This window comes from Alligator mississippiensis, chromosome 5, assembly GCF_030867095.1.
Source record: "Alligator mississippiensis isolate rAllMis1 chromosome 5, rAllMis1, whole genome shotgun sequence".
Lineage (NCBI taxonomy): Eukaryota > Metazoa > Chordata > Crocodylia > Alligatoridae > Alligator > Alligator mississippiensis.
In genome coordinates, this window is record NC_081828.1 from 90,516,890 (window position 1) to 90,542,823 (window position 25,934).

Genomic DNA, 25,934 nt, shown 5'->3' on the forward strand with positions numbered 1-25,934 from the left:
CCCAGTGAACCCCACTACTATCCCACCCAATGGTGCCACACCAGAGGGAATCATGGTGGGAGCCTGTACCAGAAGTCTAATCTCATCAGGGAACCCATGCAGACCCCCCAGTGTTCCAGGTCTGCCCTGCCATCTTGTGAGGGAACCCTGCCCCCATTCCCAAGGGGCTTCAGAGCTCTCACAATCCCAACCAGAGTCTGGCATCTTAGCAGACCGGGGGGGTTCAGATGGTGCCTAAGGAGCCTGCTGAGGCCCAGGACCAAGGGGAGGATGCCCAAGAACCGGCAGGCTCCATGGATCCTGTGGACCTCTCAGTCCCAGCAGTCCCCAGGGGTCAGCTACTTGCATTCCTTGACTGCAACTATGCCCAGCAGTCCACCAGCAAGGTACAGCTTGCCTTGGACTGCTGGGGAGATTTTGACAGTATCCTCGCTACTGCGAGGGCATTGCTAGGGGAAGGCAAAAGGCCCAAAAGCTGCAATGCCCGGATCTATAGGTGGGCCCACAGTTTCATCAACACTCTCTATACTTATGGGAGGACTGCACGATCCGGAACACCCTACACCAGGTGTTGAGATGCTCAAGGCTCATGCTGCCCATTCCACCCCCCCAGCCATGAGGTCATTTAAGATTGTGACCCTCAAAGTCCACGGCTGCAGGAAGGGTCTCTGGAAATGCTGGGTGCTCTCCTTCCTTCAGGAGGGAGGGTACCCCATGGTATTCTTGCAGGAGACCCTGATGTCGCCAGCCAAAGAGCCTAATTGGTGGTGGGAGTGGGGAGACAGTGTCTTTTTTTGGTTACCTCTCGGCCACCACTTTTTGAGTGGTCACCCTGTTCTCCCCAGGCCTGCAGCCAGAGGTTCTCTAGGATGTTGAGGTGGTGCTGGGACACCTGCTGCACCTTTTGGTTTGAGTGGAGGGGCTGGTCCTGAAACTTCTGAATGTGTATGCCCCTGCAAGAGACCCGGAGTTGTTGGATTTTTTCCTCTAGGCAGCCACTTCTATCGGCACTCTCAAGCCTCACAAGTGGTCCTTAGCAGGGACTTTAACATCACCCTAGATGCGTGAGACCAGTCAGATGGGGATTGGAGCCAGGCCCCCATGTGCATCCTGATGGACTACTCCTTTGTGGATGTCTGGCGTGCCCGTCACCCTGCCAACCCCCTGCCTTCACATATGTGAGGGTGGGGGAGAAGCAGGCATGCCACTTCTGGTTGGACTAGATTTATATCTCTTTGCTGCACTTTGTCTGGGCCCACTCCTCTGGCATCCAGCTGACCCCTTTCAGTGATCACCACCTTGTCTAGGCCCAGGCCACACTAGGGTCTGGACATCCGGGGTCAGCCTACTGGCATTTCAGTCTGATGGAGGATGTGGGCTTCAGGGAGGCCTTTTGGGAGTTCTGGCTGGCCTGGCAGCAGCAATGGGCAACTTTCCCCTCAAATCAGAGATGGTGGGACGTGGGGAAGGTGTGCATCTGTTTTTTTGCCACAGCTACACTCAGGTGCACACCCGGCAGAGGGAGGTGGTCTGGGAGCAGCCCAAGCAGGAAGTGCTAGAGTTGGAGAGGCACTTGGTGACTGAGCCGAATGACCCATCTCTCTGTGGAGAGCATTGGGAGAGGTGGAAAGAGCTTCGTGCTCTGGATGATCACCGTGCCCGTGGTGAATTTATCCACTTATGCGTCCAGCTCCTTCAGGAGATGGACCACAGCTCCCACTTCTTCTATGCCCTGGAGAGGAGCAAGGGGGCCATGAGGCACATCGTCTGCCTTCTGGCAGCTAATGGCACCCCCTCATGGATCCAGGTGAAATGAGCCAGCATACACGGGCCTTCTATGAAGAGCTCTTCTCCCTGGATCTGACAAACACTGAAGCCTGTTAGACCTTATGGGAGGGACTCCTGCAGGACAACACAGGTAACTGGGAATTGTCGGAGGCTCCTCTCACTCTGGACAAGTTTTTGGCTGCTCTCCGCCTGGTGCCTGACAACAAGGTGCCGGGCATCGACGGGCTGACTGCAGAGTTCTACTGGGCCTTCTGGGACATCCTCGGCCTAGACTTCGCTGTGGTCTGGGCTGAATCTGAGGGAAGTGGAGAACTCCCCCTGTCATGCTGGAGGGCCTCCTCCTGCCAAAAAATGGGGATCCTCATGACCTGAGGAACTAGCATCCTGTGTCCCTCCCCTGTACGGACTACAAAGTGGCAGCAAAGGTCATTCCACTGCACCTGCAGTCTGTGCTGATGGACGTGATCTATCCTTACCAGATGTACATGGTGCCCAGATGATCCATCTTCAACAACCTGCACCTAGTTCAGGAGCTTATGGAGCTAGCATGCCAGGAGGGCCTGTCTTTCACCCTTCTATTTGGACCAGGAAAAGGTGTTTGACAGAGTGGATCATGGATACTGCACAGCCACAGTGTGGGCCTTTGGCTTCAGGCCCTGCTTTGTACAGGCTCTCCAGGTTCTGTATACCTCTGCAGAGTGTTTGGTCAAGCTCAACTGCACCCTGACAGTGCCCATCCTGTTCAGGAGAGTGGTGCATCAAGGCTGCCCACTGTCAGTCCAGCTGTATACCTTGACCCTGGAGCTCTTTCTTGTTCTCCTGCATAGGTGGGTGGCAGAATTCATGCTCCGGGAGTCAGTGGTGTGGCTGGTCCTGTCAGCATACACTGCCAAAGTACTCCTCACAATCCAGGACTCAGGCAACCTGGCACATGTGGAGTTCTGCCAGGCATTGTACTTGGTGGCCTCCTCTGCCCAGGTCAACTGGGTCAAGAGCTTTGGCGTGATAGTGGGTGACAGGTGGCAGGTGGGCAGGACCCAGCCTGGCATGATACATGGTCCCCACAAGTGGCATGGGGCCCCGGGTAACAGCCCAAGTGACCCAAATCTGCCTTAAGGCACACACTGCCATGCTGGGACCATGCAATGGGGCATAGGTAGTGCCCCACTGCCCCGCACTGTGTGTGGGGGATGTTCCAGGAGGGCCTTAAGCTCCAGTGTCCCATGCTGCTGTGGGGGGGGGGGAGCATTTGGGGGACAGGCTCACCCTTCCTGCAGTGCCCGCGCACAGCCCCTCTATCCCCCAGTTCCATGCACTGACACAGCCCTAGCTCCAGTCTCACCCACCCCCAGTCTCTACTTACCTAGGGATGAAGCCAAGGTCCAGGTTGCTGCAGCCTGCACCACTTCTTGCCCTGCACGTACTCCAGTAGGGGGCAAAGAGCAGCTGTAGAGATGCTCTGGCTGGCTACCAGGGCATCTCTATTGAGGACCCAAGCCTCTGGGTGCCTCGGGGCATGGTCCTGGACCATTTCCTGCCCCATTTTTTTAATGCAAGTTTTTTTTTTCCTTTTTATATGCCTGGATATTAGATTTTGAGCCTGCACTGCAAATATGCAGTGCAGGGAACATTTTTTTTTCCCCAGTGTGCCTCTTGCCATGTCTCAAACTGCTTTGAGACTGCAAGAAGCATGTGCAGGATCATCTGGATGCACCCAAGGGCTCCAATGCGCTTCCAAGGCTGAGAGTGCTAATCAGCTGACTGAAGCTCCAAGCCAGGCACACTAAGTACCCAACTTGCTACTTGCCAGTGCTGGGATAATGTAGCATGGGTGGAGACATGATTGATGGGATCACAGATCAAATCCCATAGCACCTTTAACTGAACATCTGCCAGAAGCTTGGTTCAGCATTAGAACAGGCTAGCTAAAGAAGCTGCAGAGTCTCCATTCTTGGAAATTTTTAGGAGCAAGTTAGGCAGACACTTAGTTGGGATGGTTTAGTTAAGGATGCCTGTGCCCTGAGTAGGGAGCTGGACTGGATTAGCTCATGAGGTCCCTTCCAGCCCTACTTCTCTATGATCCTGTGAATGTAATTTCTGCTTTTTAGTGGCCTAACAAAGGCATCAATTTGAGAGAATGGCAATCCAGAGATATCTTATTTTCTACTGCACAATTTCACTTTAACCTTTTGCAATATTGTAAAAAAAAGGTATTTGATGAACCTCAGAAATACATTTAATACTCCCTGTCACTTTAATAGCTATTTGTTATGTACCAGCCTTTTTGAACAGAGGCCAAAAACTAACCGATACCTATATATCAAAATAATGAATGGCTTTCTTTAACTGGACAGCATCCAGCAAATAAAAACATATTTTAATAACTACATAATTTCACATCGTTGTGTGAATTTGTCTAATCTTGTCAAGTTCTGTTGTATATTTTCATAATATGTTATTCCTGCCATCTTCTTTTTTTCTTTAATGTTCCTTGATTTTGTTGTGTATTTGAAATATAATGGTTCACAGCAGAAAGTCAAGAAGTACTCTCCAGTTAATTAAAGATTCATTCCAGGTTGCTATAATGAAGGCCATAATACCTATCTAAATATTGTTGCCTTCTGTTCAAGGCAACATAAGCAAATAAAGTATATGATCATCTTATTATATTAGTGCTGGATACTTAATACTCTGCTGCCTTTTATATTTGTAGTACTAGAAACATCCTTGAGATGAAGATCTGACTTTCATTATGAAACTTGTTTTTTTAATGTCATTTCAAATAGTGATGAAAAGATTATATTCATTAAAGCTATGAGGTCAGATGGCATAGCTACAAATTGTGAGACTGTTCTTTAGCTGTAAGTTCAATAATTGTGTCAATTACATAAATTCATATAAATTCCTTAATTCTGGAAGAACTCCAGGTTATATCCACTGCAAATTTGGTCCTATAGGATTATTATTATTTTTTCAGTTGTAGATTCATATATGCTAGGGTTGGAAGGGACCTCAATGGATCATCGAGTCTGACCCCCTTCCCATGGCAGGAAGAAGTGCTGGGGTCATGTGATACTAGGCAGGTGCCTGTCCAGTCTCTTTTTGAAAATCCCCAAGGTAGGGGAGAGCACCACTTCCTTTGGAAGCCAGTTCCAGATTCTGGCAACCCTTACCATAAAGAAGTTATTTCTGATGTCCAACCTCAATCTATTCTCTACCAGCTTGTGGCCATTGTCCCTTGCTATTCCATGCGGTGCCCTGGTAAACAGAGCATCTCCTATTCCCTGCTTCTGCAGCACCCCCCCCACCCCCCCAGGAACTTGTATACTACCACAAGATCCACCCTCAGCCTTCTCTTGCTTAGGCTGGAAAGGTCCAGGTCCATGAGCCTTTCCTCATAGGGCCTTCCCTGAAGGCCTCTAACCATACATGTGGCCCTCCTCTGGACCCTCTCAAAGCTATCTACATCCATCTTGAATTGCAGCACCCAGAATTAGACACAGACAATACTCCAGCTGCAGCCTGACCAGTGCTACATAGAGAGGAAGCATCACCTCCCTGGACCTGTTCATGATGCACCTACTAATACATGACAAAGTGCAGTTAGCTCTGCTAATTATTTAATCAGATTGATGACCCATATTCATCTTGGAGTTGACAACAACTCTGACATCTCTTTCCACCACTGTGCTGCTGAGGTCATCCCGCAGCCTACAGATATGCTGGTGATTCCCTCTCCCCAGGTGCAGCACCTTGCACTTGTCCTTGTTGAACTGCATCCTATTGTTCTCTGCTCACTTCTCTAACCTGCCCAGGTGTGCCTGGATTTGGTTTCTTCCCATCAGTGTGTTTACTTCACCCCATCCTTTTGTGTCATCTGAAAATTTGGACAAAGTGCTTTCTATGCCCTCATCCAGGTCGCTGATGAAGATACTGAACAGCACCAGCCCAAGGAGAGCCTTGGGGGACCCCACTGCCCACATCTTTCCAGGTCAGATACTGACCCACCCACCACCAACCTCTGGGCATGACCCTTAAACCAATTTGCCACCCACATGACTGTGTAATCACCTATGGCACAGCTGTTCAATTTGTTTATGAGAATAGGATAGAATGCTATGTCAAAGCCTTCTTAAAGTCCAAGTAGATGACATCTACCTTGACTCATGCATCTAAGCATTTAGTGACCTGGTCATAGAAAGAAACAAGGTTAGTCAGGCAGGATCTACCTGCTATGAACTTGTGTTGGTTGCTGTGGCGAAGTGGGGCTCCCCAACTAGCCACAGTGCTAGTTTTCCCACTTGCCTTTGGGCATGCCACCTACCTGTCTCACCTTCCATGCCTTGTTATTAATTAATTAATTATCTTAATTAAGGTGGGAGGCTGCCCATTCTTGCCCCGATGCCAGGGAGCACTATCTAAGGCTCTATTCCTCCCCTACACTGCAGCCCAAGCCTCGCAGATGGCATCCACAGATGTTAATCTCACCAGCCCCATGCTGGGCCCCAGAATCATTCAGTCTAGACCCCTACAGGATCCCTCCATTCAGGTGGCCTACTTCACCTTCGTTAGGGCTGCCTAGTTCCCTGAAACTATTTCCCCTCTCCGGCGTGGTCCCCCTGGACCTTTGTCCACACAGGCCCTGGATTCACCTCCAAGTCCAGTCAGAACCCCAGGCTCTCAGCTCTGGACATCCCTCATGGTGGGCCTCTGGCCCTTTTGACCATTCTGGTCCTGACCCCATCATTGACCAGTCAAGGGTACTCTACATCAGACTACTTCCACTAGCCTCCTCACTCTCTCAGGTCCGCATTCTGGTCCCTACTAGGGGTTAATGAACCCAGTTGTGGGAGCTGGGGTAACTCACACCACAACTGGTGTTCCAGGGTCTCACAGGGACTCTCACCACCCCCCCCCCTCCCCAGAGCAGCATGTCATTGTACTCGAATATAGCTCTTCTTTTTGACCCACACTCAGCTTCCCAGTTGTGGAGGACTTAACAGGCTCAGGACTTGCCCCTATCTCTTGAACTGAGCCCCCTTACTCAGCCTCTGGCCCATACTGCAGCCTCAACCTACATGCATGGTTAGTCCTGGCTGGCTGATCCTCCCAGCAGATGTCAGGGTAGTTTAGGTCACCCATGACAACCATATCTCTTTACCAAAGGCATACAGCCTTTGAGAGCTCCCCAGAGAATTCCAGGTCCAGTTCATCCTCCTGGTCTATAGTAGACCCCCACTATGAAATCCATTTCCCCCCAACCCCCTTGTATCCTAACACACACGACCACAGTTTTGCCCTCCTCTGATCCCATCTTGTTTATAGAAGATGTATATTGCTCCTTAAAATAGAGAGCAACACTCCCACTTCTTTCCCTACTCTATCCCATCTGTAAAACCTATAAACTTCAATGTCTACCACCCAGTCATGAGTAGGGTCCTACCAGGTGTGCTTTTGGCTCCCCCCAACCATACTGGAACAGAGTGGAGTGGAGCAGAGTGTCATGACCCAAAGCTCTGATTTTTTTTGTGTGTGCTTCAGCACTAAGAATTATCCCCGTGGGTATACAGCTTCGTTGCACAAAGGAGTTCTGCTGCGCAGAGAACCCGCGTGCAGGAAAGTGTTCCTGCCACTTTGCAGCGATCTTTGCAGGGTGCATTTCCTTTGCAGCACAGAAATGCACGGTGCAAAGGTTTCCCGCTCGTCCTATGCAAATTTGTGCCCCACAATTGGCTAGTTCTAAATTATTTACACGTGGCGGCTAGTGATTGGCCTGCTAGCCGTATAAGAGGCTTGAGCAGTTTCCGCCCAAGCCAAAGAGAACTCCGCATCCATCTCTTGGGAACTCTGGGTGTGCACGGCAGGGTAATAAAAACCCTGTGTGTTGCTCAGAGGAGTTTGGCGGCCTGATCCACTGCCCACCTCTTCCCGTCTTCGAACGGAGCCTACTATAAGATGTAACGAGTTTAATGTGCGCTTGTCCTAAACATCCGAAGTTTGTCTGCGTGAAGCCTAGCAACCTCCACGTGATTGTTCGTGTTCTGTCTGCGTGGAGCCTTGCAACCTCCACGTGTGTTTATGTTTTTTGTTGTAACTGCAACTCGAGCAAGTTCTCAGCCTACACCACAACCATCTCGGTGTAAGTAAAATAATCTTAAAATCAACTGTTACGTGTCTGTGCCTAATTCTAGCTCGGAGCCCGCCCTCTCCAACCCGGCCTGCCCAGGCTGCTGGCCACAGCCCGTGTGCAGAGCGAGGAAAGCGACCCAGGGTCAGACCCGGCGCGCACACAGAGCAGCCTGACTGGATGCAGAAGCATCAATCAGGTAACCCAGTGAGGAACCGGGCAGCTCTAGGCTATCTGTGTAAGGAAAGAGAAGAGCCACTGCAGGCAAGGATTAACTCACCAGAGTTGCAGGAATCCACCCCAGCCCCGAGGCTACTAAGAAACATGCAGGGATCCTTCTTCTCCTTTTGTTTCCAGAGGGAAGGCAGTGGAAACATGAGCTCCAATATAAAAAGGGACCCAGAACATGCAAGTGAGAGATGCATGGAACTGGAAGTTGCTGACTCAATTAGAGAGGTGGCAGGGACTACTGAAGGTACAGAGGGAGCAATTAGGAAGGATTTTCAGAGAGGCAGCTCTGTTGAGGGAGCTGACATAGAAGAAACAAGCGGCTCTCAGGGAAACTGAAACCGCTTCATGGCAGCCTGGAGAGACAGGCAGGGAAGGAGGTACCATAAAGACCATAATAGCAGGTCTGAAAGAGCATAAATACTGGACTATAAGGGCAGAAAGAAGTCAAAGTTTGTTTTCTTTTCTCTTTTCTTTGAAGTGGGAGAGGATACCTCCCAGATGTAGAAGGATAGTGATACACAATTATCTGGACAATAGGCCAGGAAAAAAACTGGTAAAATACAAGTCAGTTCCTTGTGTTGCTTCAAGTCTGGTGGGGGAATAACCAGGATCAAGGTGGCTATTGATTTGTCAGACCCGTAGACATAAGAAGTGTTTAGACAGCTCTGAGGCTGACTACATGGACTGTGAATTAAGACCCAGTGGAATGGGTGAGGGCATAGGGGTTGGTGGAGCCGTCACTACACTGAAGCAGACACAAAGACCAACAACATCAAAAGCCACACATACAGAGATTTGTTTTCTCCCTTAACAACGAGTTGTGGCAGGTGACATTGTGGACATGAGGAATGTTCCATCAAGACATCGTGGTAGGCTTCAGCCAGCTGGCTGAAGTGATAAGAGAGAAAGCAGAGAGAGAGGAACCTTGCTGGACAAGGTGATAACCACTAGAGACTAACTGAATACAGAAAAAAATTTAAGCAAGGATCTGGCCCAAAGCAGGTGGGTGAACTTTGGTGACAGCCCTCCTTTGGACAGTCGAGACGGAGGGTTTTTTTTTATCCTCCTGTCCCCATATAGCCGAGCTGGGTGGGAGCAAGGTGGGAGCTACAAGGGGCAGAGCAGGGCAGGAGAAGCCCTGGACTAGTCTGCTCCTGTCAGGTTCAATTTGATTCTGCCAGGGGTGTATGTGTAGACATGCACCAGGGAGTGCTTTAATGAACCTGAATTTCCTGTGCAGAAAATTCAGGTACATTCATTTCATATGTAGATGTACCCTTTCTGTTTGAATTCAAGGTTATTTGCACAGGATTGACTTTTGGGGTAACTGTATTTTTGGTATCTATCATGAGGTGCCCCCATTTACTCATGCCCTTGTAAATCAAAATGTAGCTACTAACAACCTCACTGAAATATGCTGCCAGACCATCTTCAGAATGATCTGAAAAAGATTATAGAGGGATATAAATTATGCCAAAATCTTGTGAGCATTCCAATGAGACTAGTTGACACTAAACCATCTGGAGGAATAAAATTAAGCTTTAAGTAAAGAAACTTATCTTCAAATGTACATATATTCCACTCGTGACTCCAGATTCCAGCTTATTTTGTGTTCTAAAGAAAGACATGTTTCTGTTTCAGAAAGAAACAAAACAACACAAAAATAACAAAATATTGCAATTTCAAAGGCTTTTTAAAGTATTTTTTGGTTTTGATTTTGTAGGTTCTTATTTTTGTTTACATTTCATAGATTTCATAGACATTAGGGCTGGAAGGGACCTCAGAACATCATCGAGTCCAGCCCCCTGCCCAGAGGGCAGGAAGTCAGCTGGGGTCATAGGATCCCAGCAAGATAAACATCCAGTTTGCTCTTGAAGGTGTTCAATGTAGGCGCTTGAACCACCTCCAGTGGCAGGCTGTTCCAGACCTTGGGGGCTCGGACAGTAAAGTAATTCTTCCTTATGTCCAGCCTGAAACAGTCTTGTAGTAGTTTATGACTGTTCGACCTAGTCGTCACCACTTGGGGCGCTCTGGTGAACAAACGTTCCCCCAGATACTGGTGGTCACCCCTGATAAACTTATAGGTGGCCATCAGATCACCCCTGAGCCTGCGCTTTTCCAGGCTAAAGAGCCCCAGGGCTCTCAGCCTGTCATAGTAGGGTCTGCTTCCCTGACCTCTGATCATGCGCGTGGCTCTTCTCTGGACTCTCTCAAGCTTCTCCACATCCTTTTTGAATTGTGGAGCCCAAAACTGGACACAGTACTCTAGTTGCAGCCTCACCAAAGCCGAGTACAAGGGGGGAATGACGTCCCGGGATTTGCTTGAAAGTATCTATGGATGCAAGCCAGTGTTTTGGTTGCTTTACTAGCCGCAGCATCGCACTGCAGGCTCATGTTCATCTTGTGGTCAATGATGACCCCCAAGTCTCTTTCTTCCATAGTGCTAGCCAACATAGCACTGCCGAGCCTATAAGGATGCTGCGGGCTTTTCTTCCCAACGTGGAGAACCTTGCATTTATCGGCGTTGAACACCATCAGACTCTTGTCCGCCCACTTGCTGAGCCTGTCCAGGTCAGCCTGGATCACCCACCTGTCTTCTGGTGTGGATGCTTTGCCCCAAAGTTTGATGTCATCGGTGAACTTGGCCAGTCCGCTTCTGACTCCAGTGTCCACATCATTAATGAAGATGTTGAACAGTATGGGTCCAAGGACAGAGCCTTGGGGGACCCCACTGGTCACAGGACACCATGATGAGTGACTTCCATCAATTACAACCCTCTGGGTCTGACCACGGAGCCAATTTTCCAGCCAGTGGATCATGGTGGACCCAAGGCGACAATTGGCCAGTTTCACCAAGAGGTGATCATGGGATACCAGATTGAAGACGTTTTTGAAGTCAAGATATATGACATCAATCTCTTCTCCCTTGTCCAGGTGATAGGTCACCTGGTCATAGAAGGAAATGAGATTGGTCAAGCAAGACCTACTCGCAACAAACCCGTGCTGGCTATCCCTTAAGATGTTGGTGTCGGCCAGTCCATTAAGGATGGCCTCTTTAATAAACTTTTCTAAGATCTTCCCCGGGATAGAAGTCAGGCTAATGGGCCTATAGTTAGCCGGATCCACTTCCCTCCCTTTCTTGAAGATAGGCACCACATTGGCCTTCTTCCAGTCTTCGGGCACTACACCAGAGCACCAAGAGTTTTCAAAGATCCGTGCTAGAGGCTGGGCTATGATGCTCTCCAGCTCCTTGAGTACGCTGGGGTGAAGATTGTCAGGGTCGGCTGACTTAAAGGTATCCAGCTTCTCAAGATGTTCCTTCACGAAGTCAGCATTAATGGAGGGCAGGGGATCACCCTCACCCGGACTTCTCTGTCCTGTAGTGGGCATGGGCGTCCCATGGGACTGATGAAAGTCCGACACAAAGTAGCTATTTAATAGGTTGGCTTTTTCCTGGGAGTCAGTTGTCAGTTGCCCCATCTGGTTCAACAGGGGTCCAATGTTGCCCCTGCTTTTCCTCTGGCTCCCCACGTATCTGAAAAAGGACTTTTTATTGTCCTTAATGCTCAAACCTACTTGGAATTCAGTTGCAGCCTTGGCTTTCCTGGTATGCTCCCTACAGGACCAGACCAGTGCAGAATAATCCTCCTTGGAGGTGACTCCCATCCTCCATCCTTCGTAGGCCTTTCTTTTTAGCCTCAGGAGGTCTGCTAGGTCCCTGGAGAGCCAGGGGGGCTGCTGTGCCCTCTTGCTGCCTTTCCTCCGAGATAGAATAGACTTAGTTTGTGCATTGAGGATCGCTCCCTTGAGGAGCAACCATCTTCTTGAACTCCCCTCTCCCTGTGGTCATGGTCCCTTAGGGCCTCACTGACAAGCCTCCTGAGCTTGTCAAAGTCGGCTTTCCTGAAGTCAAGGACTTCCGTGTTGCTGACTGACTTGCCAGCTTTTCAGCGGATGGTGAAGGTGATCAGCTCATGGTCGCTGTCACCCAGTTTCCCATCGATCACTAGGTCGCCGACTAGGTCATCCCCAGTAGCCAGTACCAGGTCGAGCAGCGCTTTGCCTCTTGTTGGCCCATAGACTTCTTGAGTCAGGTAGAGGTCATCCACGCACGAGAGGAAGCTTTGCAACCGCTCAGATTTTGCTGAGCGATCCTCCCACGAGATGTCCGGGTTATTGAAGTCACCCATGACATCCATGGTCCTGGAGCATGCTGCCTCAGCCAGTTCCCAGTCAAACTCCTGGTCAAGCTCAGGACTTTGGGTGGGAGGTCTGTAGTAGACTCCCACTATTGTGTCCCCTGTGCCATGTTCCCCACGGATTTTAACCCAGAGGGTCTCCAGTCATCCACCCTGGTCGCCAATATCGGCTTGCAGGGACGTGTAGCTTTCCATAACATAGAGAGCTACACCCCCGCCCCTTTTCTCTACACGATCCCTCCAGTACAGGGTATAGCCATCTATACCCGTGGTCCAGTCATGGGTGGAGTCCCACCAGGTCTCCGTTATCCCTATGACATCATAATTATTTGCATTGAGTAGGAGGATGAGCTCCTCCTGCTTATTCCACAAGCTCCTGTCATTTGTGTACAAGCAGGCAAGTGTCCCCTGGGGGGCTCCTTCTTTGCCCATAGATTTTACCAGGGCTGGGGCAGGGGTGGGCTCCCTTAAGTGCCTTGACCCGCTGGCTTTGCGAGGATTGCTCAGCGGGCCAGCAGTGGCGGTAGTGCCCCCGACCCCCAGCAGACTTAGTTTAAAGCCCGGTGGAGCAGGTCAGCCAGTCTGGCTGAGAAGAGCCTCCTCCCTATGGGAGAGAGGTGGAGGCCATCTCTTCCCAGCAGCTCATTGCCTCTCTCACCAAAGAGCGGGCTGTGGTCATGAAAGCCAAAGCCTTCCCAATGACACCAGCGCTGCAGTCTTTGGTTGACCGCGTGGATCCTCCTATCCCTCCTCAGCCCATAGCCTGAGACTGGGAGGATCAATGAGAACACCACCTGTGCCCCCAGACCCTTTAGCCCTGCTCCCAAATCCCTGTAGTGCCTCATGACCCGGGTGGGAGCACTCCATTGTCATAAGGAAATTTGAGAGGCCCCAGAGATGGACAGCAAGGATGAGGTTGGATTGCAAACAATATAAGGAAAAGTTGAGAAAATTAGGTGCATTTAGCTTGGACAAAAGGCTATTAAGACAGATTGCAAATATTTCAAAAAATGCCACAAAGAAGCGGGGGGGAAAAAAACTGTTCTCCCTTGCCACATAGACCTGGATAGGAAGTACAGTCTGCATCAAAGTAGATTACATGAGATCTCAGGAAAAACTGTTAGAACAGTGAGGCAGTGGACTAGACTGCCTAGAGATGTTGTGGAATCTCTTTCATTGGAGGTTTTTGAAAAGGAGACTGAATAAGTGTTGGTCACGGATTATTTAAAAATAGCAATCCTGCCTTTGAGCAGAGAGTTGGGCCAGATGACTCTTGAGATTTCTTCCAAATCTGTGGCTCAACAACAATAGTTATTTACTGCCAGGCTCAAATCTTCTCCTTGTGTAACAAAGAACAATTAATTTTTCTAAACCCTTTTTGAAACCTCTCCTGGAAGCTTGTTATTTATAGTTGTTACTGAGAAGCTGTCTCATGGCTGAAAAATAAACAGTATCATTGCCCCTAATTATCAGTACTATCCTTGCCATTTTCTTTGGATGATCCACTCATTTCATAATTCCACATACTGTATACTTTATAGGGGAAAATGGTTATCAATGGCACCTTCCCCATTGCTTTATATTAAATATGGTCAATTACTGCAACTATTTACATTTTGAAGTTATATTCAAAACCTGATAAGTTAGAACTATTACTTAGAAAGTTTGATTACTTAGAAAGTTTAGATTTTCTAAAACAATCACTCCTTGTGCCTTTCCTGTCCACCCACATACAGAAAACAACCTCATATTCTTCTACAAGATTTAAGAAATAACTAAACTAACATCGTGGCCCATCTGTATGTAATGTATTTTAGCACAGTTAATAAAAAACTGCACGTAATTTCCTGACATTCTGCTACCATTATCAACTTCATTTCCATTTCCCATCAGAGATACACAGAAATGTGTGGCCCTGGCAATCATTTTGTAGAAATATTTAAGAGTCAGAGAGCTACGTTCCACTTATAACATGAATTTTGAAAGGCTGTCCTTGGATTATGCTTTGCATAATCAGCCTAATGGATTAAGAAGCTCATTTACAACATAAAGAACCTAATACAGCTCTGATAAAACCTTGATTACTGATATAGTCCATGATAGGGATGCCATCTGTTTTTGTGTGAGACTAAATTTATGATTTGGGCCCAGTGATACAGGAAAATTAATAAAATTCCAAGACAAATAATAATAATATTTAAGCTGTTTGGGAGCTCATTAAAATATTAAACCCCAGTTCGTTTTTTGTAAAAGAACCCCCCCACCCCAGGTCTATTTCCTCCTGATAGGTAGATCTCTAAAAATACCCCTGATTTCCCGCTGCTTCCCATGTGTTTGTGTTAGAAGGTGAATATTTAATGTAGAGATATTTCTTGCTTAAAATAATGAACTATTTTGAAACATTACAACAATGATGCATAACTGGAGGGCCTCTAATTATCTAAAACTACTACTAAAAAAATCAGAAAATAAATACTTCATTATCTTTATACAGATTTGATCTACTTTATCTTGTTTTACTGAAAATGAATGGCTACACTTTGCTGATCTAACTCCACTGGCTTCACACTTGAAGTGTGGGGTGTGCAGTAACTTAAAATTCCAGAGGGGGGAATTCCATTAAAGCACTGAGGGAATGATGAAAACATCAAATAAAGTGAGTTAATGGGAAGTGGGGATTTACAACAGAACAGCTGTAGTGCAGTAATTGGTTGTATGCCCACAATTACCCCATGGTAAGTGAAACCTAAACCTGGACAATTTAGCTTTCACTTACCACAGAATAATTTCAGGCACATGAACAATTACTATACAACAGCTGTTCTGCTTTAAATCCCTGCTCCTTTTTATTTGACCATTTGTCCATTATCCAGTTTTACATGTTTTTTTCTCCCCACTCCATCTCTCTACCACATTGTCACGTATTGAGAGAGACATACCTGAAGTTAAGTCCAGATTCCCTTGAGAGGCTTCTAGTTGCAAACTGTAATACACATTTCCTCAAACCTAGTCTGCATTTTAAGTTTGAAATTAAGGATATAGTTACACTGATAGGCAGGGTCTATCTTAAGGTTGCCATGTGGCCACAGTCTGGAAACTCTGCTGAATTTCTAGATTTGAGATTGGCTAACTTATTTGTCTCCTGGATGTCTTGTATCTGTAGTGTGTTTGTAACTAATGCAGGAATTCAGGTCTTGAACACAGTGGCAAACCCACAGTTCACATCCAGTCTTCTGAATCCTATTTTCCTTCTATCGTTGTAAGCTGAGATAAGGTCTGAAAGAAAAACAAGTAGTCAGTAGACTGACTTGTAGAAGGGCTCTGTATGGGAGCCTCAAACATATCTTAGGGCTTTGCTCAAGGAATGGAAAGCGTGGTATGGAATGGAAAGCTGTGGTTCAGGTTGCAAGGCATGAAACAGATGGGCAAGGGCATCTCACATGGCTTAAGATGGTTGGTCGTGACTTCAGAGTCTATTTAAAAAATCAGTAGCTACGTTCTAAATTAAATGTTTGAGAATCAAGTTTGAGTATAAAATTCTTCTCAGAAATTTAGCTACTTATCTTTATGTGTTTACATTTGCTTTTGGCACCTACCTATGTTCTGAAATGCTGATGTAAGGAATGCTCCTTTTCCTGAGTCCTGGAAAACTTCTGTAGAAGAAATTGAAACCTGACTTTGGGAATGGGGGGGGGGCAATTTTTTAAATGTGATATGGAACAAAAAGTCAAGCAAAAAAAATCAATCAAAACACTTTGTTTCATTAAAAGTGAAAGATTTAAGTCTGATTTGTGCATTTCACCTTCAAAGCCAAACCTTCATGTCAAGAATTAAGGCCTGAAATCAGCATTTAAAACAGATTTGAAACCTTTTTGGTTGCCTTCTGTCTCAAATGGAATATAAAACTTAATAGGGGTTTTCCCATCGTGGAGAGGTGGCTATCCTCCCAGGGTAGAACAAGCATAGCAATTCCCTGTCTCTGAAAATCTAGAAGGAAGTCCGTATCTAGGTAGGATAAAAAGGGAAAATGGCTGGAACCTACTTAGGGACTGCTGACACTTCACAAGTTAGAGCCACTTCCAGGGTACTCTAAACTACTTTGATCCTAGGGCACACAAATCTGGAAAGGGCCAGAATTATTCTATCCTCTCTTCTCCAGGGACTTTACTCAAAATGCTCCTCTTACCTCAGAGCTATTCCTAGAACTACAAGAAATAGGAGGAACACTGGGGGTGGGGCATGTGCCCCCAACCCCCCAAGATTGGTTGCCACCGAAGCCGCCACCAGCTTCTGTGGGCGGTCACTGCTCACATGCCTCCCCCCACCTGCCTCACTGCCAATGCAGCTGGCAGTGCCTGTGGGTGGTCTTTGCTCACTGCCACCAACACCGCTGGTGGCATCTGTGTGCAGTCTCTGCTCACTGCTTGCCACTGCTAACACTGACGCCAGCAGCTGTGGAAGGTCCCCGCTCGCTGCTCACTGCCATAGTGCCCCACCAGTCTCGAGAGGCAGCAGTCAATCATGTTACAGGGAAAGAAGGAATTAGAAGGAAACTGTCCTCTAACTCCTCGTACAGGAAGCAGAGCTTGATTCAGGGTACATTTTCAATTGAAAATCAAATGTAATTTTTTTTATTTTAACACAGCTGCTCCTCAGGCCACAGCTAACTGTTCCCCTCATACCACAGGTTGAGGGCCATTCTACCTAGGGGGGTCTTCAGACAAAGGTGTACACACAGCTAGTTCTGCTTTCCTGCTCTCCCCTTGTCCTCCGTAGAGAACTCTCAGCGGTTTGGCTACATGTAGATGCCTTGGAGCCTGTGGTGGGAAAGAAAGACTTTTTTTCTATAAGCAATTCCTTGTAACAACCTATCTTTCAAAAGGAAGTATGACTTCTAAAAATAATGGGAAGAATATTGTCCTTTCTTCAATGTGAAATGAAATTACATCTATGTTAGTTCATGCTCCATTCAGTGTTGAGGTAACCACAAATACAGTTTTAGCTTGACTTACTAAATTCTTTGATTGTTTGCTTATTAACTAATAGTGAAAATAGAATTTTACAATCAAGGTTATTTTCAGAAAAATGAAATATTTGCCTTTAAAACATGCCATTTTCTTTTTAGTATGGTTGTGTGCAAGTGGTAGAAGCTGTCAAACTATGTTTCACACTGAAGAAAGGGCAGAAAAATAAGGCCACCTTAAGGATCAAATGGTATCCTGACAGTTTTTGATGGCTGAAATTCTGAAAAGGAATTAATTTTAATGGACAAACATCTAATAAAATGGATTAGAATAAAGCAAATCTGTCAAATAACAAAATGAATCTGAGAGAAAAGCTGGAAAAGATACACAAAGTCCAAACGTTACTTGGTTTTTCATGCAAGTTGAAACTTATCTCTCTATAGGTAAGGTCAAGACAAATCTTCTGGACTGAGTAGGGGTATTTTTTAGTGTGTAAAGATATAGTGCCTCCACCTCCCAGTTTAAATCTGTATACATGTTATTTATTTATTTTTGAGCATTTGAGATATAATTTGGGGCCTTTTTCTAGCTTCCTTTGCAACTGAGTTTAAAAAGTGAAAGCTGAAGTCTTTAATCATGTGACTCCAAAAGATGCGTCTTCAAGAATCACCAGTTTGTGGTTTATGATAACATAATAAGACTTGGTAAAAGCCGCCCTCAACATTTCTGTGGAACTCAAATATTATTAAATAACTCATGGGTGAGTCTTTTGTACAGAGCAGGAATTCTACAAGACACCTGCATAAGGTGACCCTGATTTGGCTCAAGATAAGGAAATAAAATACCATATATTTATATTAAATGGAATTTCCCAGTCATCAATTCCTGGGATTTTTTTAATTGATTGTTTTTTAATGGAAATATTTCAATTCAAAACATGCTTGCATGAATAAAAACCATCATTACTAGATATATGTAGTGAGATATTGCTAAAGAACGTAACATGTGGAGCTTGTTGGAAAATGTACACCCAAGTATTTTATGAAAATCTGCACACAGCTCTGCCCAGCTGATTTTTCCCAGCTCTCACCATGATTTAAATTCTGCAGTACAGAGAACATTCCCATTGAAAAGAATTGTTAAGGAATACTAGTAAGATTGAGGATACCAAAATCAGACTCAAGTAAGATCTTCATTATATTCTTCCTTTACTACGCTGAACAGTTAAGAAAAGGGGTGCATTCTTATTCACCTTCACAGACTACCTCTATTTTGATTTACAGGAAAGCAGGGTTTGGGAGATTGCTTTTCCCCCTCCCACTCCAGTGCACAAGGTGTGCTCAATCAGGAGCAGAGAATGTGCAGAGCACTGGCTTTATAACTTCTAAAGGGAGCCGGTGCAGTGCCATAGGTCAGTAGCAAGTTACTTTCCAGCTGGTGCAAAGGACCTTGTAGGTGAGAAATTACTCTGAGTATCCCATTTCTCTTCCAGTTCTCAGAATGATACGACTCCATACTGCCCTTCCTCTGGGTGGTTATATTACAATCTAGATCTAGATTCCCTCACCAGTCCTCACAACCAGTGGGTACACTCTTTTATATAACCTTCCCAGAGGACAAGTTTTTCTCGACCATACCACCCTGGGCCTTGTTTTCTTCTATCCCTCATTTACATAATTTTGGGGACTCCCAGACAGATTTGGTGAATCTATATAGATAAGATGTATTATCTTCTCGAGTGTACATTGCTTGATAGCCAAGAATGTGAGATAGCACTGACCCTGGGTTTGAATTTTCAAACTCTGTTCTATGAAAGCCATTAATCATTAATTTAAGTGTGAGACTTTTCCCACCAAAAGCAAATATGCTTCATGTTCAGCACTTTCTTACAGGCTTTGCTGGATTACAACTTCCGTGTGCTTTTCAGTATATTTTGATCAAATTGCTTGCATGGGTTTGAGAAAATAAAACCCACAGGCTGTGTCTATATAGATGCTGAGTGTGTGGTAGCCAATGACTACTGTGCACTAGTGTTGCATGGGAGAAAGCATGATACAATGCTGCTGCGCAGTAGTCACAAGTTACTACACATCCAGCATCTCAGCATCCTGAAAAAAGACGTTCCTCGGCATGACTGAGCAGTAACTCTGGTTACTGCACAGTCATTTAGTACTTATTTATACATGTACTAAATAACTGCGCAGTAACAATTGCGCAGTCAGAGTCTCATGTAGATGGGGCCACAGAGAAGTCTGGCTGCACTAAGTGTACACTATCAGTTCTTCATGATGCTTTAGCTTTTGGTTTATTCATCCTATTAGATTGACTTTCCCTTCTTTCCTGCCTTAAAGAAGAAATAGAGCTAGGGTTGGCAGAATAGTAGCTGTGATCATCCAGGAAAAAGGCAAGAAGGAACATTTGTTTGGCAATATCTTTTATTAGACTAACTCTGTATTTAAGAGAAAAGTTAGACAAGCTTTTTGTACAAAATGCCCTTTCTTTGCTTTATATCTTCCAGAGCTGAGGAATAGCATTTTGTACCCAAAAACTTGTTTAATATCTCTCCCAACTCTACAGTTAGTCTAATAAAAGATATTACCAAACAAATGTTGCTTAAAAAAGCAGCACTGCCTATGTCTGTTGGTTTGTTTGTTTGTTTTTTCCTATGCCTACAGTTCTCCCTGGGCTTCTTGAACATTTCATATCTCATTAATAATCATTTGGAATTCCATTTATCCATTAAACACACATCCCAGAGGCATATTGCTCCTAAAATGCTTTGTCAGAAGTCATGGACATGAAAAAAAACCTTAAAAAAAAACAAACCTTGCTTGTCATGGAAAGAAGAATGTCTAAAACATTTGCTAATTGCTCATCAAGTTCGAAGACATTTAATCAGCCCTGTCAAAACCTTGTTCCATGATTGTGGCCCTGATTGTCTGACTGTCTTGAATAACTTTAAGGTTATATTCATCATGTAGCTTTAAGACTCTTTTACTCAGTTCAGTACTGGGAGTGGATACATGCAAGGAAAATCTATTCTTGTGCACTTGAAGAGGGAAAAGAAAATATAATCACAAGTCTAGCCACAGACAGAAAATAAATAACTGTGTAAGACCACACTTTTCCTTCCCCTTTTTAATTCTAATGTAGGATAACCCCTGATATTTTGGTACATTTCCCATTTACAGCTTAAAATTTATAATGATAATGCCATTACCATTAATGAAATCATCACACAATTAAATCCATAATGCACATGGACATTTAAATGCTTGATAGACCACTAAATATTAATCTGGCTTAAAAATCGTATTTAAACTGAGTCTATCTAAACTGAGAAAGAGGTATAATCCTTCATTGTCCTTAAGAAAAGGATGAAAGAGGGATGATGAAAAGTTCCTTTTTTGACTGCTATGTCTCAGTATATTGATGCTTTTCATACCATTTGAGGAAGTAGATTGTTGCCTTCAAAAGCTCATGCCTCTCTGAACAAGTTAGTTTCTAAGGTGCCACCCTGCTCTAACTTTTGCCTGCTCTTTATTGTAGAGCATATAGCAAGTCACCCTCTTGTTTTTGAGACTGCTCACTTCAAGATATTCACTAATTAGCAATATATGTACCACAGTGCTTTTGGCAGAGTTGTAGCTGAATTCTGTCAGCCAAGCTTTGCACTCAGAGTAGGAGTCAGGTTATATAATCTTTTTGGTAACTGTCAGGTACTGTAGATTTGTGTTTGACCTCAATTCAGAGACTTTGTTTTTATTTCAGTGTCTCCATTTTCAGTAGCATTGTTGACCTGGCACATGTCAGATCAACACTCAGGATCCCAATATTGCACTGTTAGACAGGAGGGCGTGATACACAATTATATACACACACACAAACTACACAAGCACCACTATGAGTTCACACACACATACACAAACACACAATTTTGTGGCTGTGTGTTAACACTTGGAGGCGTTGGAGTAACTCGGTGCTTGGGGTCACTAGAGGTCAAGTAGCCCTGGGGGTTACTCAAGGTCACTGTGGCTTGGGGTTACTTAAGGTCAGGTGGCCCCCGGGGTTACTTGGGGTCACTTGATAATAGAGTTATTTAACATTAATGTGGTCCCTGGGGTTACTTGAGGTCACTGGGGCTTGGGGTAATGTAAGGTTAATTGGTGCTAATTGATTAAAGGAAAAAGTGGAAAGCTGGCAGAGTGAAAGAGCAATGCCAGGAAGAAGCTAGCACAAAGACTGGAACCAGAGCTGGAGTTGCAGGGGATCTGAAAGGTATGTGAGGAGAGGGAAACTGGGACTGGGAGGAGCCAGGGAACCAGAGAGGGACTGTGGGCAAGCCAAGGGTGGCTGCAAGTGCTGGACAGTGGCTGTGAGGGAAGCTAGGAACAAACTCTGAGTGCCGGGAGAGGCTGTGGGTGCCAGAACCAGGCTGGGAAGCCAGGAACTGGGTCGGGGGAATAAGGAGAGGCTCTGGGTGCTGGGAGCCAGACTGGGGTGCTGTGGGGGAGCTGTGGGCAGCTGGGAGCTGGTGAGGGGCTGTGGGGAAAATCAAGGGAGTCTACAAGAACTGAAAGCAGATCAGGCAGCCAGGAATAGGGTTGGGGGGATAACGAGAGGCTTGGTGTTCTGGGAGCTGGATCAAGGTGTTGCGGAGGATCTGCGGGCAGCCAGGAACTGGTGAGGGGCTGTGGGGGAAGAGGCTCCAGGTGCTGGAAGGACAGAAAAAGCCTTGGCTACAGGGAAAGGCTGTGGGTCCTGGAAAGGGGCTGCGGGGAAGCGGCAGAGCAGAGATAAACTGGGAGACAGTGGAGGAGCTGGAAGACAGTAAAGGGCAGCTGGGGCTGGGAGAGCCAGCTGGGGAGAAAAAGCGGAAGTGGCAGGGTAGAGACAGGGAAGCCAGGAATGGAGGGAGACAGCTGGGAATCAGAGGGAGATGAGAAGCCTAGGCCGGGAGGACCAAGAGACAGCAGAGACAGGTGAGAGAAAGCTGGGGCCAGGAAAGTTGGGAGATGTCAGGGGTTTCCATGATAAGCTGGGAGAAAGGTGGCAGAGCCAGGAGACACCAGAAACCCTGGAAGGCGGGATGGGGCAGAGATGGCAGGGAAAAAGGGAAGTGGCATCGAAAGCTGGGACAGAAAGGCAGGAGGTTAGAGGTGGTGGAGAGAAAGAGGTGGCAGAGAAAGCCCGGACTGAGCCAGAGGCTGGGGAAGGATCCGGGGGGTGGTGAGCAGAGAGTTGGGAGGCACAGAGAGGGAGCCAAGATGGCAGGGAGGGAGAGAGAGGGAGAGAGAGAGAGAGGAGGAAGATCAGAGGGGCAGCAAAAAGCACAGATTGGAGAAGGTCTGGGAGGTCAGTAAGACAAAACCCAACTCGGGGTTCCAAATTACCAGTTTTATTAAACAGGCAATGCACTACATAGACCACAAAATTATTGGTTCCCACACACACACGCACCCTCATTCATTCAGGAACCAATTTACATGAGACTGGTTAGACATGAGTTACAATTACAACATAGGTTACACCTGGGCAGAGGACACAAGACGGAAGCTTGACATACAAAATGGAAACTTGACATTACTTGACATTACAGACATAGGCCTAATTCATATAAATTCAATATAAAACAGTAAAAATCAATACAAACATAATAGGAACATAATATAATATAAAATAGTAAAAATCAAGGCAAACATAATAGAACACTATTTACAATATAAAAGGGGCTTGTTACTATGAGGGAGCATAAGAACTTATCTAACCTAGTATTACTTGTAATTGCTTATACGGGATAGAGAGGGCAGAGAGAAAGTCAGAAATGCTTGGGGAAGAGGAGGGAATGTATTTTTAAATTTAAAAAAAACCTGGGGGTTTTGCTACAGCATAATGTGTCTCTTGGCATGTTTCTTTTCATCCCGCTTCATCCTTGGTGCTTTTATTAGTTTTAGAAGGGTGCATCTACATGTGCATTAATGATCCTTTTCTAATGCATATTAAATTTAGGTACTGAGGTACTAAATTACTGCACATTAGCATAATGTAATGGGTTTTTATGTGATGCTCTAATGCACAGTAAAATAGTCAACTGCATATTAAAGTACATGTGTAAATGCACCCATGAGGAGACCAAAAGCCCAAGTTGTATTTAGGCTCCTAACTCCCCTAAGTGCCATTGAAAATCCCAGTCCCAATTCTCAAGTAAACCTAAAACCCTACTTGGGAATGTGAAGAACTGCTGTTAAATGTGATGCACAGGGAAAAAAAGATAATTTTTCTTTCACTACACTTTATTTTAAATTATACAAGCCTCAGGAAGAATATTCTGTCTGTATATCTAACATCTCGCAAGGTTCTGGAGACAGAAGTGTTTGGCTCTAAAACCAAAATAATTCAAAAACATTGAGGGAGATCTTTGGCAGAGATCAAGTATTCATTTTACCAATAATATGATTCCACCAAGATTTTAATAAATTCACAGGATAATGTTACATAAAAGTGAATAAAAAATACTTAGGATCTTGAATACTTGGAAGCCTCCATCAGGAAGTGTTGGTAAGAGGCCTCTGGCAGATGTTACACTTAAGGCATGATTAACCAGTTAATCACATCCTAAGCAGTAACCCAGCCACGCATTCAGGCAAGTTATGGTGCAATAAAACAGGGAATAAGCCACAAAGTTATCACTTATATTTTGTAATTTTGTATTACACAAAATATGTGTAGTAACTTTGTAGCTGGTTCTCATTATTCCCTAAACTGAAAGTGTCACTGCTTCTAGTCACAGGAACACAACAGAGTAATTCAAGTCTCTGGCGCACTCCTGATGTTGGGAGTGTCAGTCCACTGATGAGAAGCAGCCACAAAATTATTACACATATTTTTAAAGGAGACCAGTCAGCAATAAGCTAATGTCCATCCAGTTCCAACTCATGTAATGATATTCTGCCTTCGCCTAACAGGTTCCACTGAATAGTATACTACTTCTGACCTTCAGTTTTAAATTGTTTGGTGCTATTTCTGTTTAATTTTGTGATGTAGCTCCATTTATGCAGTTGAGGAAGTGACCACATGCTGTTAAATGGACTGAGTGTATTGTATGATATGTATCTGTGTGTGTGTGTGTGTGTGTGTGTGTGTACATGCACAGTAATGTTTAGTATAACTGTAACAGATTTCTTTGTTTTACATATGTGTTTATAGGCACATTGGAGGTTTGATAGACTAAGTTTAAATACAATAAATACATACATACATACACACACAGAGATACCTACTTACACTCACACACACACACACACACACACACAGAGACACACATACATATATGGGTATGATATTTATTACTGAAGGAATATCATGAAATATGCTTGTTTCCCTAAGTTATCTGCCTAGGATCCATGGAACAAACAAACAGAGGAAATGCCTTCATTCACATTTGATGTCATGAACCCGTGCCCTTGGAAAATTCCCTGAGCAGCTGAATGCAACATCTCTAGGTTGTTTTTTTTTCATTTGGGTGATGGTCTCATGTTGTCCCTCTGTTTTCCCCTCTGAGGAAGGAAACCATTAATTATTATATTTTTAATTTCTAAGGAATGCAGAGCAAAGGTTGGAGACTGGTGTGTTTGCTTCAGATGCAGGATAGGCATAGAGAGACTTTCTGTGGAGTCCAGCATTAGTGATCCCCAAGTGCTGTTGCCTGGCAGTAAAAGCAATTAAGCTTTTGAGGGTAAAAGTCACTGAAAGCTGGTGTGGCTGGTTCTGCAATAAAAATTATTGGGTGCCATATGCCTCAGATACCCACATCCAGAAGGGACCATCAGGCCATAGGTCAATGTGTCCTATAGTCAAAAGGTAAATCAGTGATCTTGTTGACAGCATGTGACCTGGTACCAAAATGCAAATGATACTGCGATTGATTTGTTGGGTCTCCTCCCCTGTCCTTGACTTTTTTTCTTCAGTTTACATTTGCATTCTAGTGCCTGGAAATAGCCTGGACTGAATTTAGGGGACCTAGAGAAAGGAAACAACTTAAACAGAACTTAAATTTCATGCAGATATAGTGAAGAGAGATGACAATACACCCAAATGGCAGACTGCTTTGCAGAATGTTGAAACAGCAGTGAAAGACTAATGTTCTGTTCAATTGAAAGTGAATTCAGAATCAGTGTAGGCAAATTATAAAGACTTGAGAAGTTCGCATGACTTGTACCATTTTCTTCTGCATCCTTGAGATATTGCAGTTTAGCATATCTGTACTGTTACCTTCTGAGAAAACCCCAGATGACCCAAGATTGTTCTGGCCTGACTTAACAATTTCTTTAGGCATTCCAGGGGGATTCTGGATTCAGTTAGAAGAAGGAAGATTTCTTCTTTTGTTGTTTTTTTTTCTTTTTGAACCTGTTAAACCAATCCTAAACACGGTCAATTGGCCGATGTGAGTTGGGGCCCAAAACACATTTTACATCCTCATGAATTGCCATTTTAAGGAGTTCCCAGTTTAAAAAAAATACTGTAAGCTTATAAAAAGAACTCACCAAAGTCCTTAGATTTTATACAGTACACCTCACAAGCATATGTTTCCCTCTTCAGTGACCTGGCAACAGTGGTCCAACTTTT